Genomic DNA, 17,909 nt, shown 5'->3' with positions numbered 1-17,909 from the left:
ACTTCAGAAAAGCCAACAGATATGTTTCTCCATTTCAACCCATCAATTCGACAGCATGACATTTGATGATGTGTGGTCTTGAGGGTTACAGACACTGCTACGTTGACCTGGCCTCCACTTGTACATCCTAGCTGGATGGTGCATTGAGGTAGATGATTTTAGGGACCAAAAGTCTCATCTTGACATGTGTGAACTAAACAAAGCCTCTCCTTTTCAGGTGATGTTAGGAAGTGAAAAATGAGTTTCCTCTGGGATAACCAGAACTTACAGAAAATATCTTTCCAGCTGTGGATTTGAAATAGCTAGAGCTACACTGATAGGAAGTATTCTTCCATTGGCTTATGGACATAAGCATTTTCTGTCATTCTGCTGCTGTACCAGTGTTAATAAAGTAGATATCTGCAACTTCAGATGCTCCAAATGTTGATGTTCAGATGAGAGTCATATTCTTTCTAAATTAAGCATAGTCAAAACTGTCTGATTGCTGCTATGATCGTGTTTGAGCAATTTTGTCCAGACTTAAAATCTAGGCGTTTGACAAGACTTCCTCCATACCTTCTGCTTGAAAGCAGATATCCTGACCTTGTTAAATGAAGCTAAGGATAAACTACTGTGTGAGCAGATGTGGTATGTGAAACATGCAATGGGAACAACATTACAGCTTTCATGCTTAGTTTCACTGCTGTATCGCTGCATGGGAGAACAAGACTGGTCCAGCCTGTGAGCTACAGCCATCTGCATGGATTAAAAATCAAGTATTTCTCATCTGCTTGTAGTCAAACCACACTTCAGAAAGTTGTCCCACTTCTGAGCTATGCAGTGTTACAGCTCTGAGCAGATGAGAACTTGAATTTAGGTGTCTCACATGCTTGTTACATTGGAAATAGTTATCAAATGGTCTGTAATGTTAGCAGCAAAATCTGAGTAGCTGCTGGAAGCTTATCTCACCAGTGGTACTGGGCACCATAATTCTGCTTGGTGTTTCCCAAAGAGAAATGTGTGTTCAGCTACTTTGTGGTGTATGTGTGGTATAGTTGAAACTGCAGGATCTTGGGTAGTGAGAAAGCCTGGATATTTTGGCACTGGTGAAGACTGCTGAGGAGACATACCTGGCAGCACAGTAAGGGCTAGAGAGTGAATGGCATACCTTTGTGCAGACATCCCAGTGCTCTGAGAAGATGAATTTGTGCACAGCACTAAGTGCTGGGTCAAATAGGATGTTGACACTGCTGGAAAGTTCCAGCTGACCTCTTCATGTCTGCGTGCCTAAGAAAGGTATATCCAAATGGATCTCACCTTACCTGGCTCCAGGACACAGCCATACCAGCACCCAGGAAGCAGTCTGGCCTGCTTTTGCTGTCAGTAACAAGGATGGGAGAGGAGAAACCCAAGATGTTCTGTCACTCCTGTCTGAAAAAGAGATGGGCGTCACCTCTTTCTCAGTTTTCTACTGCAAAGAAGTTAATAAAACCAACAATACTTGTCCCTCCCATGATACCTTTGAAGGTTTCACCATGGCTCCCTACTAGACCCCCAATTTTTTCTATTCCTTCTCATCCAGTGCACTCATGCTCCTTGGCAAAGAGTCAGGATGGCCGTACCATCATGGTCAATGTCTCTGCCTAATCCTTGCTGGTCCAACATTACCTATGTATGGGCCGCTCCTGCTGGATGGCAGACCCGTTTCTTCCATTACCACAAAATAATCATCAGCCTTAATCACTTGGTTGCCACCACACCAGGTCAACAATTCACTCATTTGTAGCACTGCACTGTACCCCTTTGCACTGAGATCATACGTGCCAGACACATCTGGCTCACCTGACCTGGGATTAATACTTCAGTGTGCAGAAAAGGAGGTAGAGCTGTGCTATAGATGGGATCCACTGCTGAACACAGCCTTGTCCAAATGAACAGTCCCCTGTTGCAGCCCATTAGTACATCACTTCCTTGCATCAGATAGTCTGGAGATTCACATCCCTAGTTCAGGCTGCATGAGCTACAAATGGTTTCTCAGTTTGAGAGCAAAAACTTTGAGAGTTCAGTGCCACAGGTACCAGCTAGGAACCACTACAGAAACTAAGGTGGTGTGGCATGGCTCCCCAGGTTGGCAAAGACACTGTCATGCCTGCAGAACACAGCAAAGCCAACTGACAGAGCAGTCCATCATTGCTTGGATTCTAAGAGATCAAAGGCCTCTAATATTTCTCTATTTTCCACTTATCACTGAATGGTTGAAGGTGGAAGGGATCTCTGGAGCTCATTTGGTCCAAGCCCCACCTCCCCCATCACTCTCCTCTGGCCCCCAGTAGAAACACAATGTACACACACTTCAAAAAGTGTCTGGTTTTTCATTCATTCTAGCAAAAGCTGATGGCAATGAATTTTCTAGCACAGATGTTTCTCTTGTCACTGATAGTTCTCCCTGCTGCTTGGGCCCTTCTGTTATTCACAAGCACAAGCTCAGTTTGAGTTCTTTAGCCTACTCTCTAGTTGAGAATTCTATCATGTCATGGTCACTAAGCTCAAGACAGCCTCTGACCACCACATGTCCCACCAGTCCTTCTCTATTCATAAACAGCATGTCAAGCGGGGCACCTCCCCTGGTAGATGAAGTAACAAGAGGGGTCAGCAAAACCACCACCATGGACTTCCGGAGAGCAGACTTTGGCCTGTTCAGGTCACTGGTTGAGAGAGTCCCTTGGGAGACCGTCCTGAAGGGCAAAGGGGTCCAGGAAGCTTGGACATTCTTCAAGAAGGAAATCTTAAAGGTGCAGGAGCAGGGGGTCCCCATGTGTCTAAGAAGAGCTGGCAGGGAAGACGACTGGCTTGGCTGAACAGGGAGCTTTTGCTGGGACTCAGGAGAAAAAGGAGAGTTTACCAGCTTTGGAAGAAGGGGCAGGCAACTCAAGAAGAGTACAGGGATCTCATTAGGTCATGCAGAGAGAAAATTAGAAAGGCAAAAGCCCAGCTAGAACTTGATTGAGTTCTGGCCGTGGTCGTAAGGGATAATAAAAAATGTTTTTCCAAATATATTAACAATAAAAAGAGAGCCAAGTAGAATCTCCATCCTTGACTAGATGCACTGGGGAACACTGTCACCAAGGATGAGGAAAAGGCTGAGGTACTTAATGCCTTCTTTGCTTCAGTCTTTAATAACCAGACCAGGTATCCGCAGGGTATTCAGCCCCCTGAACTGGAAGACAGGGATGGAGAGCACAATAATCCCCCCATAATCCAGGAAGAAGCAGTTAACAAACTGCTATGCCACCTGGACACCCACAAGTCTATGGGCCAGATGAGATCCACCCAAGAGTAGCGAGGGAGCTGGCGGAAGATCTTGCCAAGCCACTCTCCACCATTTATCAGCAGTTTTGGTTAACAGGGGAGCTCCCAGACGACTGGAGGCTTGCCAATGTGATGCCCATCTACGGGAAGGGCCAGAAGGAGGATCTGGGGAACTACAGCCTGATGTCAGTACCTGGGAAGATTATGGAGCAGTTCATCTTGAGCACACTCAAAGGGCATGTGCAGGACAACCAAGGAATCAGGTCCAGCCAGCATGGGTTCATGAAAGGCAGGTACTGCTTGACCAATCCGATCTCCTTCTATGACCTGGTGATCCACCTAGTGGATGAGGGAAAGGCTGTGGATGTTTTCTACCTGGACTTTAGTAAAGCCTTTGACACTATCTCCCACAGCATTCTCCCAGAGAAGCTGGTGGCTTAGACAGGTGTACTCTTCGCTGGGTAAAGAACCGGCTGGACAGCCAAGCCCAGAGAGCGAGTTAAATCCAGCTGTTGACCAGTCACAAGTGGTGTCCCCCAGGGCTCTGTTGTGGGGCCAGTCTCATTTAATATCCTTATCAATAATCTGGATGAGGGGATCGAGTGCTCCCCCAGTAAACTTGCAGATGACACCAAGTTGGGTGGGAGTGTTGATCTGCTGGAGGGCAGGAAGGCTCTGCAGAGGGATCTGGACAGGCTGGATTGATGAGCCGAGGTCAATTGTATGAGGCTTAACAAGGCCAAGTGCCGGGTCGTGCACTTGGGTCACAACAACCCCATGCAACGCTACAGGCTTGGGGAGGAGTGGCTGGACAGCTGCCCGGTGGAAAAGTATCTGGGGATGCTGGCTGAGAGCCAGCTGAACATGAGCCAGCAGTGTGCCCAGGTGGCTAAGAAGGCCAACAGCATCCTGGCCTACTAGTGCCATCCACAACACTAGTGTGGCCAGCAGGAGCAGGGAAGTGATCGTGCCCCTGTACTCGGCACTGGTGAGGCCGCACCTCGAATCCTGTGTTCAGTGTTGGGCCCCTCACTACAAGAAGGACATGGAGTGCTGGAGCGTGTCCAGAGAAGGGCAGTGAAGCTGGTGAGGGGTCTGGAGCACAAGTCTTGTGAGGAGCGTTTGAGGGAACTGGGGTTATTCAGTCTGGAGAAGAGGAGGCTGAGGGGAGACCTTATCGCTCTCTACAACTACCTGAAAGGGGTTTGCAATGAGGTGGGTGTTATCTCTTCTCCCAAGTAACTAGTGACAGAATGAGAGGAAATGGCCTCAAGTTGCACCAGGGGAGGTTTAGATTGGAGATTAGGAAAAATTTCTTTACTGAGAGAGTGGTCAAGCATTGGAAGAGGCTGCACAGGGAAGTGGTGGAGTCACCATCACTGGAAGTGTTCAAAAAACATGTAGACATGGCTCTTTGGGACATGGTTTAGTGGGCATGGTGGTGTTGGGTTGATGGTTGGACTTGATGATCTTAGAGGTCCTTTCCAAACTTAATGATTCTATGATTCTATTCTGTGATTCTGTGAACCTGCTGAGAGTGCACTCGATCCCACTGTCTGTGGCACTGATGAAGATTTTAAAGAGTACTGGACCCAGTATATACCCCTGAGGGACACCGCTCGTCACCAGTCTCCATCTGGACATTGACCCATTGACCTCTACTCTCTGCATGTGACCATCCAATAAATTCCTCATCCACCCAACAGCCCACCCATCAAATCCCTATCTCTCCAATTTAGAGAGAAAGATGTTGTGGGGAACCGTGTCAAAGGCCTTACAGCAGTCCAGATAGACATCATCGGTAGCTCTTCCCTTGTCCACTGATGTGGTCACTCCATCACAGAAGGCCACTCGGTTGGTCAGGCAGGACTCGCCCTTGGTGAAGTCATGCTGGCTGTCTCCAATCACCTCCCTGTCCTCCATGTGCCTTAGCACAGCTTCTAGGAGGATCTGCTCCATGGTCTTCCCAGGGACAGACATGAGGCTGATGGTCAGTAGTTCCCAGGGTCCTCCTTGCTACTGTTTTTAAAAATGGGTGCAATGTTTCCCTTTTTCCAGTCTGCAGGGACTTCACCTGACTGCCAGGACTTTTCACGCATCATGGACAGTGCCTTAGCAGCTACATCAGCCAATTCCCTCAGGAGTCTATGATGCATTTTGTCAGGTCCCACAGACTTGTGCATGTTCAGTTTACTCAGGTGGTCTGAAACCTGATCTTCTCTTACAGTGGGAGGGACTTTGCTCCTCCAGTCCCCATCTTGCAGTCCATCCCCTCAAGTGAAGACTGCAGCAAACAAGCCATTGGGTACCTCAGCCTTCTGCTCCTCTGTTGCTAACAACTTGCCAGTCTTGCTCATCAAGGCGGGTTCGCTTTCTCTGACCTTCCTTTTCTGGCTGACATACCTGTAGAAGCCCTTCTGATTATTCTTTGCATCGCTTGCCAAGTTCACCTCCAGCCGTGCCTTGGCCTTCCTAACCCCACCCATCCACAACTGGGCAGCGTCCCTGTACTCATCCCAGGATCCCTGTCCCTGCTTCCCCTGCCTGTGCGTTTCCTTCTTGCCCTCTAGTTTGCCCCACAGGTCTCCACTCAGCCATGCTGGTCTCTTGCCTTCCTTTCCTATTTCTTACACCTGGGGATCAAGAGCTCTTGTGGTCTATGGAAAGCGTCCTTAAAGATCTGCCAGCTGTGTTCTGCTCCCTTGTCCCTGAGGGCAGTTTCCCAGGGGGTCTTATTGAGTAACTCCTTGAAGAGCTGGAATTTTGCTTTCCTAAACTTCAGGTTCCTGACTTCACTCTTTGCCTGCTCCATATCCCTCAGGACTGCAAACTCCGCCAGTGCATGATCACTGCAGCCCAGGCTGCCTCCAGTCTTGATCTCACCAATTAGGTCCCTTGCACTGATGACCAACAGGTCCAGTATGGCATCTGCTCTAGTAGGGCTGTCTGTTACCTGACTTAGGAAGTTATCCTCCATGCACTCCAGGAGTCTCCTGGATTGCCTACCGCCTGCTGTGCTACTTTTCCAGCAGATGTTGGGGTGCTTGGAGCCCCGCAGCAGGACGAGAGCCTGTGAGCGCGATGCCTCCTGTAGCTGGAGTGAGGAGGCTTCACCAACAGACTCCCATTGTTCGGGTGGCCTGTAACAGATACCAACCACAAGGTTCCCGTTGTTGCCTCAGTCCCTGATTCTTACCCATGAGCTTTCGACCTGCTTGTGGCTATTCTTCAGAGACAGCTCTTCACACTCTATGCATTTCCTGATGTAGAGAGCAATGCTTCTGCCCTTCCTTCCTCTCCTGTCCCTTGTGAATGCCTGTAGCCATTGGTAGCCGCACTCCAGTCATGGGATTCATCCCACCAAGTTTCAGTAATGGCAACCAGGTCATAGCTTTCTAGCAGCACGGTGGCTTTCAGCTCCTCCTGTGTGTTGCCCATGCTGTATGCATTGGTGTAGAGGCACTTCAGCTGCGCTGTCAGCCATGTCACTCTCTTAGAGGAACACCCCCTACTTCCTTTGAGGTCTTTTGCCAGTGAAGAAGTTGAGGGGCCTCATTAGCATGCTGTCCCTCTAACCTTGGCACATCATCCCACAGATTGTCATGGGTAAGCCTGATGTCATCCCCCTCCCCCACTGAGTCTAGTTTAAAGCCCTGTCAATAAGCCCCGCCATATTGCAAGCAGAGATCCTCTTCCCCTCTTTGAGAAAGGTTAATCCCATCTGATGCTAGCAAGCCAGGTGCTGTGTAGACCATCCCATTATCAAAAACCATGAAATTGTGTTGACTGGTGACACCAGTCATGGAGTCATATATTAATAGCCTGGGCCCAACCTTAATGACTCTGTGATTCTGTGATATACTTGAAGAAACCTTCTTGTTCTCTTTTATTTCCAAGTAAAAGTAAAACTTCCAAGTCTTAGTTCCAAGAGGGCCTTGGCCTTCCTTGTTGTACCCCTGCATATCCTGATAACATTCCCATGGTCCTCCCAAGTGACCATTTGCTTAGAAGTAGCTGTGCAAAATCAATGGGAAATTAATACCTGCTAGAAAAGTCTAGCAACCCTGGTCAAGGGACTGTCATTCCAAAGTATCCAGGCATCAGCTTGGATATGTCATGTAATCCTCCCATCCCTCTTTCCTGCTTTTGGTACTAAGTTTTTTAATTGCTCTTGCCCCAGCTACATAAGTCCCTGGTCTTCTGAGACTCTTTCCCACCTACTCAAGCACAGTGCACAGCAGACTGGGCAGTACCTGGGGAATGGGGCTCTGCAGGGATGTGGCTTTAGCAGGATAATCACTACCCTCATACCCCCAGCTCCTTTCTGCTGGCAGTGGAGCTCTCTCCCATTTCAAAAAAGGGAACTAACTTTTGCTTAAATGCTGACTCATGATGAAGTTCATTGAATGGCAAGTGGGGGAGCCTGGCTTGAGTCCCAGGCTGAATGTATCTGGAGACCACGGTGCCTGTACTGGCATAAAATGCCATGCGTGTAGGTCGGTCGGGCTAGTTTGGAGTTGAGGATCCTAAGAGCACGACTACAGAACCGGGCTCAAGGCCTGCTGGTAGCAATGCAGCTCTGTGGAAAGCCTGTGGTCTGCTTTGTGTACTGCCAATTTCATGCAATAAGAATAAAACAAATTGAAAGAAATGCATGGCCCTGGTCACAAAGCTTCACAGCTTGAGTTACTGCAAGGAAGCTTAGCCCGTGCTGAGCGGTGATGGTTCAGGGCAGCATGAATGGGAGCACTCCACTGCTAGACAGCCTCAGAAGAGCACACAGCCCTGTCCGACATCCCCATCACACAGCCTGCTACACCAGGGAGAAGGTTTTAAGATCCTGGCTGAGTCTTCACCCAGCAAGGCTGCTCTGTAGGAACCTGAGCCTCATCACATGGCACCAAGATGGGGGAGAAAAGCCTTTCTCTTTACCACCAGCCTCATCTTTAGGTGAGCAGATGAGGAGGGGCTGTTCACACTGCCCACACCCAGTGCTACTGTCTTGTGATAGACACAAGGGGATGCCCAACTAGCGTAGAGGTGCCTGGCAAAGCCAGACTGCTGGGGGTTGTAGGAGGAATCAGTTTAACTTATTAGGCTGCTGGAAAAATAACTTGCCCATGAATGAATAGTAGTGCCTCTGGTCTGCCAGCTGAACCAATTGAATCTTCATCTGCAGGAGTGCTAGACATTCCTGGGAATGGCTCAGGAGGCTGGGACTGTGCCAAGGGGCCTTCTTCCAAGAGCTAGCATCAGATCCATCCCCTAAGGGTGAGGGATTGCATTTAGTGACAGCATTTTATACACTAATTAATACACATTCAATCCCGTGACCACTTGTTCCTGCCTGCTAACGCTGCTCCTGTGCATCGGTTCAACTGAATGTGGAGTCCTGAGGGAGAATGACTTGGCCAGTTGACCCAGTTGGAAAACTTTTCTGGGACAGTTTTTTTTTCCCCCATAGAGCTTAATGTGCAGGTCTGGTTTTCGCAAAGCAATGAAATTGAAACAGAAATAAAAAATAAACGAGACATAAAAATAAATTTGAGTTAAACAAATCCATAGCAGAAAAAGAAAGAGGATGTTACAAGGATGGGAATAAGTCAGGGAGGGGATTTATGATGGCTGGGAAGAGGAAAAGGGGCCTCTAAAACATCCATGATGCCAAAAAAACCACTCAGAAATAGAGCTTCAGGCAGCAAGAGGTGAATACTCTTCTGGTTGCAAAGGATTTGTGTTTCACTTGCATGCAGTGACATCCCCGCTAGTATCTCTCTAGCTCTCAGGGAAGTGGTTGAAAACAAAGCAGGCAGCTGTGTGCCCTAAGCTCAGGGACAGGTGCTCGCCCTCAGGTAGGACTTGCCATAAGCAGGGCTGGGCGGCGCTGATGGTTCTGGAGTCCGGCCTTGTGTCCCTGGCAAATTCACATCTCCCTCCCGGCCCTCGCCTCCTGCACTCTGAGGTCCCACCAAGTTGCCCAGCGGCCTTCACGAGAGTCATTCCCAGAGGAGGAGACAAGGCCGCAGAGAGCTTTGGAGGTTGCCCGTGCCAGGAGGATCAGCCCGTCATTTGTCTCCCTTCATCCTCAACGCCAAAAGCTCAAAATAGCCCTGCTCTTGCAAGACTCCTGCACGGGGTCACGCCTGTTTGTGTGGATGATACGCTTCCACTAATAGCTCTCGAAGACATTCCTCAGCGGGTAGGTTGCCTTCTAAATCTCAGCACAACGTGCTGCCATGTAGGGGCTGGACAACTGTGTTGTGTCCTAAGACGGCAGATGCTATTCTTGCCCCAGGGAGACTTGCTCTGGCACAGCTCCTTTCTCAGCTGAAATGTTAAAAATCAGAAGCAGGCCCGAGCGTGCTCTCCCTGGTAAGAGGATCAATCAAGCGTGGACCCTTTGAAGTCCATGCAATGAGATGTGCCACCCCAGCGCCTGGGTGCTTGCCTTGCCCTCCTGGGACGTGCTGTCCCGTGGGGAACACAGCAGCTGCCCAGGTACTTCCAGTGGTCAGTTGGGGCTCAGATTGGGGTGGATGGGGGTGTCACTTCTCTTGTAAACCAGTAAAAGAAAGGAATGCCTGTGTACCTGAAAGCCAATTTTTGCTATCAGTAAGAGGCCCAAATCCATGAATCCCTTCCCTAGTGAGGAAGGCAGAGGCAGGGCTTGCTCCAAGCTTGCTCCAGAACCAGCAGTGTTGCAGAAAGCCATGTCCCCTCTCTCAGCCAAGTAGAGCAGGAGCAGCCCATGAACATGTTCAGATCAAATACAGAACTGGGGCTCCAGTGCATTGTGATACGGGCAGCTGAACTCACCTTCGTGTGACTCTTGTTGCAGAAAAAATTAGTAAGCTGGTAAGTGAGAGAGAGTGGAAGTAAGAGTGAACACAGTGCTGAGGTGGGGTTGAAATTGTGCTGGGGAGTGAAGGGAGAAGTCTGGGAGGAGGAAAGTGAGATGGATGAGTGTGAGGAAAATGGGTAAGTGGTAAGATGGTAGAGGATGTGGGGGTGGAAGAAATGACAACTCAGGATCACGTTTGGGGAAGAAAGGTCAGGAGAAATCTGAGGGGAAACTGGTGGGAAATACTACAATGATAATCTGCAAATCAGAGTCTAACTCATAGCCCACCTCAACAGAGCTTCATAAAGCTTAATTTTAATTTTTAAGAAATAATTTACTCTGTTTAATCTGTAAAGTAAAGCGGTATGCAGTTTCATTACTATTGCACAGGGCACATGGCTTATCGCTCATGCCTGCGCACCATGCTGTGGGCAGCTGGCTGCGCTGCAGAGAAGAAAACGTCCTCAGGCAGCATTTCCTAAACCGAGGAGCACAAACTGTATTGGGAGGAGGCAGTGCAAAGATATACCTACCAGAGGATTGAAGACTTCAGGGACTACTAGCTGGGGTCTGGAAGGGGTCTGGAAGTCCCTAAACGTGGCCAGACCTCAGCTGCCCCAGCCTGCTCCCCAGGCAGGGAAGGCAGCCCAGGTGGAGGTGCACCGGCTCCAGGAGCTTCTGCTCTCTTTGGCAGTAGGTAAGGGGTTGGGGATGTTGCAGAGTGGCCCAAGTTGTCAGCTGCAGCTGTGGCCCACCCCATAGGGACTTAGCTTGTCATTCTGTGGCTACCAAGCATGCATATGTTTTCTGAAGAGTCTTCCAAGGAAAAAATCAACCAACCCAGAAGTGGAGGAGGAGATAGGAGCAGAAGCTAAGAACCTCTGAGCGGTACTAGCTGCTCCTACCTGTCCTGGGAGGAGGGGGTAGAAACATAATGGGGAAAGGGACAAATTAGTGGTTCTGAGCTGCAGTAGGATGTATGCAGAAGGAGCAGAAGCTTGGAAAAAATCCCCACTGACAGCCACTACTATAAAGCCTGCTGGATTATCAGGATCAAAGTGGGACACTGATGTGAGGAAGATTAATTACTCACTGCTTTATGGAAAATGAGGGTCATTTTGCATTGACACTCTATCTGTGGAGTGAGGCTGCCTGTCACCTGATACGGGCTTGTGCAAAGGCCTTGAGAAAAACATCAGTCCATAGTGGCCATAAACGAACATCTCTGAGAGAAAGTTTAAAATAGATGCAGCTGATGGGCTTATATAGAGCTGCTGTCCCATATGGACAGCCAGCGATCTCCTGAGCTCAAATGCAGCCTTCCAGTAAGTGTAGAGCAAATGGTTGGAAACACTCCCCTTCAGAAACTCTTTGTCAGTGAAGTCAAATTCAACAGTTTGCACTGTAAGCTCCTGTGAGGAACGCCAGGAGAGGAGGAATCATCTGAGCCTTGCTGTTAGGGTCTCACAAGTGTGGTCTTACAGGCCCTGCCTCCCCTCACACCCACCCCCTTACCAGCAGCACATCCCCGATGTCAGCACATCATGAAGGCTTTGGGATTGGAGCCCAGAGAGGTGAAGGCCAGGCTTAGCAGTAAAGCAGACAGCAGTGTGGGAGCATGGGACGAGTCTGCTGTGAGACCTTACGAGGCACCCTGCAAGATACTGTCCACCTGGAGGCAATTCTCAGGGAGAAGCAGGTGCTTTGAGGGACCTGAGGGACTGATTTGGAAGGAAGGCAACACACATCTGCGTTGCTCAGCAAAGCAGCTATGGAGTGAAGGTGACACTACATCTTGAGCTGCAGCAGATTTAGCATGTATTTTTTCAGGCTCCACTCTTGACTGAGATGTAAAACACCCTGGCTGCTGGCTATTGGTGGCACATCGTGGTCTCCTGCTGGAGCTGTTCTGCTTTACACAACTGATTTGCCCTTCAAGGGGGCAGGGACCTGTATCCTTCCCTCTGCATCTCAGATGGATGCAGAGAGCAACTGAGGAAATGTTTAGGCTGACCACCAAGGAAATCTACCTGCCAACATAAAATAATGAGGTTGTTGAAAAATTTCTTGAGAATTGAAAGGGAACTTTTCAGCAACATAAAGAGTTCAGAAAATGTCACTAGAAAATTCTGCTATGTTTCCTGTTGGTAACTTCACTGCAGTGACTTTAGCACTCAGAAAATCCTACAGTAATCCAGTGGGCTGTCTTAACCTTGAAAAGCCCAATGCTTAAAGTGAACAGGTTTATTCAAATTCCATACCAGTATATTTTCATTTTTAGCACTGAAATCTGCCCAAAAGTGGAGTTTGTGCATCTGTCACAGATGAGCGTCAGCCGAGGAAGATATCGCCTCATTGCTCTCTTTTTTAGGATACAGTTGTTGCTAGTGCTAATATTGTGCACCTAATCCTGATTTTCCTTCCCTCCCCCTTTTGCCACTTGCTCTCTTTTTTCTTTGTCTTACCCAGAGGCGTCTTAGCCTGCCCACCCCACTCCCCTGCTCTGAAACAGGAGCTCCTCAGCTGCTTTGGTGGGTGATAGAAAGGGCATCCTGAATGTCACCTCCTCGGTCAGCTCTTCCGCTGATGTTTGCTGGGAACATGAGGAGTCTGAGTAATGGCACAACTCTGGTACTCAGTGAAGAGTTGCTTGCCCCCAAATAAAAGTTTGCTGCTTTACCTGTCTCCCCATTGCTCTGTTAGCTCGGCTGTGCCACGCTTGAGTCTCACTCACTATCATTTGGCTGAAAGCCACTAAGAAAGATGTCATCCTTGTAAGGCAGACACTATAATCATCAGTCGTAAAAACCCTTTATGCAGACGAAACAGAACATCAACTTCTCTGTCCATACGATGACTCTGAGCCATACATAGACCAAACCCTATAGAAATTCAGTCTCTGAAAGGAGGACCAGAATTAGGAGATAGGAAGGCTACCATAATAATGGTTGCCTCCAAATATCAAGTCAGTGCTCACTGGTGGCCACAAAAGGCAAACAGAGTATCAGGAATTATCAGGATCAACTGAGAAAAAACAGAAATCACTCTAACAGGCTACCTGCTTTCTGCAGTTTTGGCCTGTGCAATTAGGAAGAGTACAGAGAAAAATGACAAAATTGATGGGAGCACTGGAGAGATAAGCTGTCCAGACTATGATCTTTCACTGTGGGAAAGCAACAACCAGGTGGGAAGATGATATGCTTACATAATATTATAAAATTGGATTTTCACCAAGCATCCAATGTACACTCAGGCACAAAATAACAGCTGGACCTTTGCTCTAGGCTGATATGGCTGTCTGCTTATTCTCAAATTTATGAAACTATCTCTGCATGATGTTTTTTTTCTACTCTGGCTTTCTCACAGCTGAGCAAGCCTTACAGATCCCCATTGTTTTCATCTGGGAGATGGATACACAGCTGCTGTTTCATACCCTCTTAAATGGGCTGAGGTTAAGTTTTGTATATCAGCTGGAAAAGCAAATTATTTAGGAGTAAAGTTCTCTGAAGACCTGGGAAAAGGGAAGGAAGGGAGTAAAACAAAACCCTACTGTTTAAGAAAAGCCTCCTGTAGCCAGCAGTGTTCAGAAGCAGCGGATAATAATCACATAATGATCACAGCAAAACGACTTTGCTTATGCCAGAGCTCTGCAAGGCCACATTACTACTGCAGGAAAGCATACTGGAGCCGTGGGTAGTGCTAAATAGCTGCTCCCAGAAACCACAGCCACAGCTTTTCCCCATCCGTCCCAGCAGCTACAAGCCTGGAAAGTCAGCGATCTTCCTACACTTATCTGTTCAAGCTCAGCCACTTCCACCTCCCTCTGCAGGAACAGGCTGGTGCCAATGCCTGGCATCAAAATTATTAAAAATCCTCTTTCCTCAAGTGCTGTTTATCAGGTAACAGGTAGCAATGCAAGGGAGAAGATAGCCTGAAAGAGCATCAAACTGTTTTTACCTAGGAAGCATCCTAGTGTTATAGGCCTATCTGAGGGAGTTTTGTCAAATGAAAAAAAAGAAAGCGAAACTGGTGTCTGTTTTGAATGGGTTTGCTGTGCAACCAGTTTCTTTTGTACTAGTGACTAGGCAGGATGTTCTTCCTCTGGAGATTTTGAGGGAATATATGTTAATTCCTTTGAAAATAAGTAAGAGATGCAGCAGATGGACAAAAATCTTTGAATTTCTCAACACCAGGTCATACTTGGTCATTATAAATGAGAAGAACCTAACTTCAGAAGCATGTCCAAGCAAAATTACTTGTCACCAAGTCTGTCAGCTGTGTGACGTAGTGTTTAGAGACAGTTGGTAACACATCAAGCATTGATGTGTATATAAAAACTGAACAGATGTATATAAATTCTATGTTGTGGAATATTTACAATGTTTTATGAGGATCTGGAGACCAGTCACCCAGCAAGTTGATTAGGTTGAAGCAGGGCAGCGTACTCACCAGTAATTACCTACCATATGCAGGGCTGACTTCATTTCGCCTTAGCACTGATCTGTGCTCAGAGGAGCAGCACATCCATGCAGACATTCCCAGCCCCTCCTGTGGTCCTGAGCACCTCCCAATTCCTGGTCGGGGCATCAGGGACCCCACCCACCTGAGGAGAAGCATCTGAACTGACCTGTCCCCAAGCACAGGAGACATTGCTGTCTGAGCAGGCACCTGAGCCTGCTCTCCAGGCTGTCGACCCACAGGAGGAGGTTTCCTACCGGAGCAGAAACTGAGCAGCTCTGGGTTCTCTCCAGACTCCCAGGGCTCACTAGCCGGGTGTGCAAAGGGGTCCCTGTTAAAGGGAATGTGTGCTATATCCCATGAGCATTACAGGCTCCATGAGAAGTAGGTCACTGAGACCTGAGAAAGCCAAAGGCTTCTTAGGCTTCATACAGAGATAGTAGGAACATGTTTGTGCTTCTGTGTCTCATTATTGGCAGTGATGCAGAAAATATATTGATGTTTCAGTAGTTTCCCATGTATGCCTTATTTGGTTTTGCTTCAGTCACAACATTTTTCACCAATTTGAGGTGGTTTGGGCTCTAGAAGGCTTCATCACGTGGGTGGGACATCATGCGGAGGGTGGGTATCTGGGGAGATTGAGAAATGTCTCAAGTGTGAGATTCTACATGTTCCTTTGATCCAGTACAGTCATTCACAGAATCACACAGAGTCACAGAACGGTTTGGGTTGGAAGGGACCTTTAAAGATCATCCAGTCAAACCCCGCCTTGCCATTGGCAAGGACATTGCATAATCTTGTTTCCTTTAATGTTATGTTATGGTCAGAAATAATACACAGTGGTAATGTTAGCTGCTGTTCGCTATATCATACACATATTTTCTGACAAATCGTACCCAGTGACTCAGAATTAAAAAAGGTTTGTACCAGATCCCTAAATTCCTGTAACAGGGCTGGGGAAATGCTTACCAGCATGCAATTACCACTGTGAATGTGTCCATCCTGTGATAAGAAGAGGACTCTCCTGTACTCTGCCTGCCCTGATGCTCCTCACTTGGTGGAACTTCTTTCTGACGTGATGCACTTTGCTGCCCCAGTTAGCTCCACAGCTCTTGACTCTGCCTGCATGTCATGCTGTTTTTCAAGGACTGAGTGCTACCGAAGCCTACTGCTTCTGAGGATGTTTCCAGATGACATACTTGAGAAGCGGTATTCTGGAATTGGTACTCTAGAGGGATATGCTTTGACAAGTTGCATGGGATTAACTGTGTCCAACAGTGCAGTGAGATCAAAGATTCATGCCCAGTGGTCCACTGGAGAAAAGCTGCTTTTCAGGACTTCAGGAAAATTTCTGTTTCTTAGCATAAGACATGAAGCTGCAGATACCCTCTCTGCTTAACTTTGAGCATTTTGGATGGATAGAGGGAAGCTCTACATTAAAGCCACAGAAATGCTGTTGCAAAGTAACATCTGGAGGTCTTTAGTTCAGTCTCCAACTTCAAGCAGATCTACTGCCAGATCAGTCATGGCTTTGATTAGCTAAGCTTTTTGGACAGAGGCTCCACAACCTCTTTGGGTAGCATGTGCCATTTCTGCGTTACCCAGTAGTCAAGAATTTTCTTAATGTCTAACTGGAGACTTTCAAGCCACAATTTGTGGTCATTGCCCCTTGTTACATTGTCTACTAGTCATGAAAAAAGATTGGCACATTGTCTTTGTAAGTGCCCCTCATGTACATTAGCCCTTTTTTCCTCAGATTAAACATGCCCTCAAACTATCTTCATAGAACAAGTTTTCTAGGCCCTTGGTCATCTCACTAGCCTTCTGCCAGACCCTCTCTCACTAGTTCACATCCCTTTTGAACTGGGGAGCCTAAAACTGAACAAACCATTTCAAATGAGGACTCACCAGTGTCAAGCAAAAAGGATAATAGCTTCCTACAATCAGCTGACTACACTTCTAACACTACACGGTACTTGGATTGTCCTGTTTGCAGTGAGAGCACTCATATTCATATCCATCATAACCCCAAAGTCCTTCCTCTTGGAGAGCGGTCTGTTCTAGTTAGGGCCTGAGAATAGTTCGCAGGGTGAAAGGTTGGGTGTCACCAGACTACAGTAAAAGATTCCTTTTCCTGCTGCAAAACCTCCTGCCAGACAGGTACATTCTCATGTTTCCAATTCGTGAGCTTGATAACCCTGAACATGCATGAGACGGAGGTTCCCACTAGCCAACATACAGCACTTCCATTTCCCTGCTTCAGTCTGGCTGTGCTGCTTAGCTAAAAAATGCCTTCTCACTCCTTGTCTCTCAGCTAACCACAGGGATCAGGAGAAGAAAATACACATCTTAAGGGCTGGCAGAATGGGAGGCAACTGCCTGATCTCTGTCTCAAGAAGGATCTATTTTCAGCACAACTGAATCCTTTCTCCTCTGTGGGGAATGTGCACCTTGCCGACACTGCATTGCTGTGCAGGAGAGTCTGTATCCAGAAATGGCTTTCAGCCTGCCTCTTCTCTTTTAACTGTGCTGTGCTTTGCTTCTGCTCCCAATGGAGTCTAGCCCTGCATAAATAGAAATAGGATTGACAGAAAATTAATGGCTGGCAGGAAACGTTGCATTCTTCTTTGTGCATTGAGATTCCTTCCTGGGGAGATTTTTCCTTGGCGCCTGGATACAGGAAACAGGGCAGAGTTTTCCCTGGTGTAACTTCCTGCCATCTACGGAGTTAAACTACAGTGAAATCTGGATCATCTACTTCAGATTAGAGACTGCTTCTTTGTAAGAAGCCGCTATGCCAGTGTCGTATAAGTGATACCCGGGTCGGATAGATGAGCATTATAATTTAAAACAAATCCAAAGCAGATGCTCAGTAGCTTAGAAGCCTTTTGAGGGATGCTTATGCCAGCTGACCAAACACTTCACTTTTCTTTTCTGAGCTTTATGTCATACACTAAAACACTGAACACTGGGTTATTCTCCCAAACTTTTTTGCAGTTTCTCCTGCCTTCTCTTCCAGCCTCCACAAACTTAGTCCAATAGTTTGGTATCTTTCGCCTGTAGACATTCACTGAATTCATACCTGTGTTCACAACACGTGCTATTACACCTGCCATTGCTTTAGCTCATAATTTCCTTCAAAAAGATATTTTGAAAACATCTACTGAAAACACTGAATGAGAAGTTCTTGTTTTCCATGTTTTATTTAGTTAATGCAAAAGGGGAAAAAGGGAAATTGATCCGAATTTAGAGTTTTCCAGTGAAAGTAGTCAATGTTTTAACATTTTATCTTCTTATTCTGACTCTCTGAAAGAGTTTTTCT

The sequence above is a fragment of the Phaethon aethereus genome (assembly GCF_964289735.1).
Source record: "Phaethon aethereus genome assembly, chromosome: 18".
NCBI lineage: Eukaryota > Metazoa > Chordata > Aves > Phaethontiformes > Phaethontidae > Phaethon > Phaethon aethereus.
Note: the sequence above shows the minus strand (reverse complement) of the source record.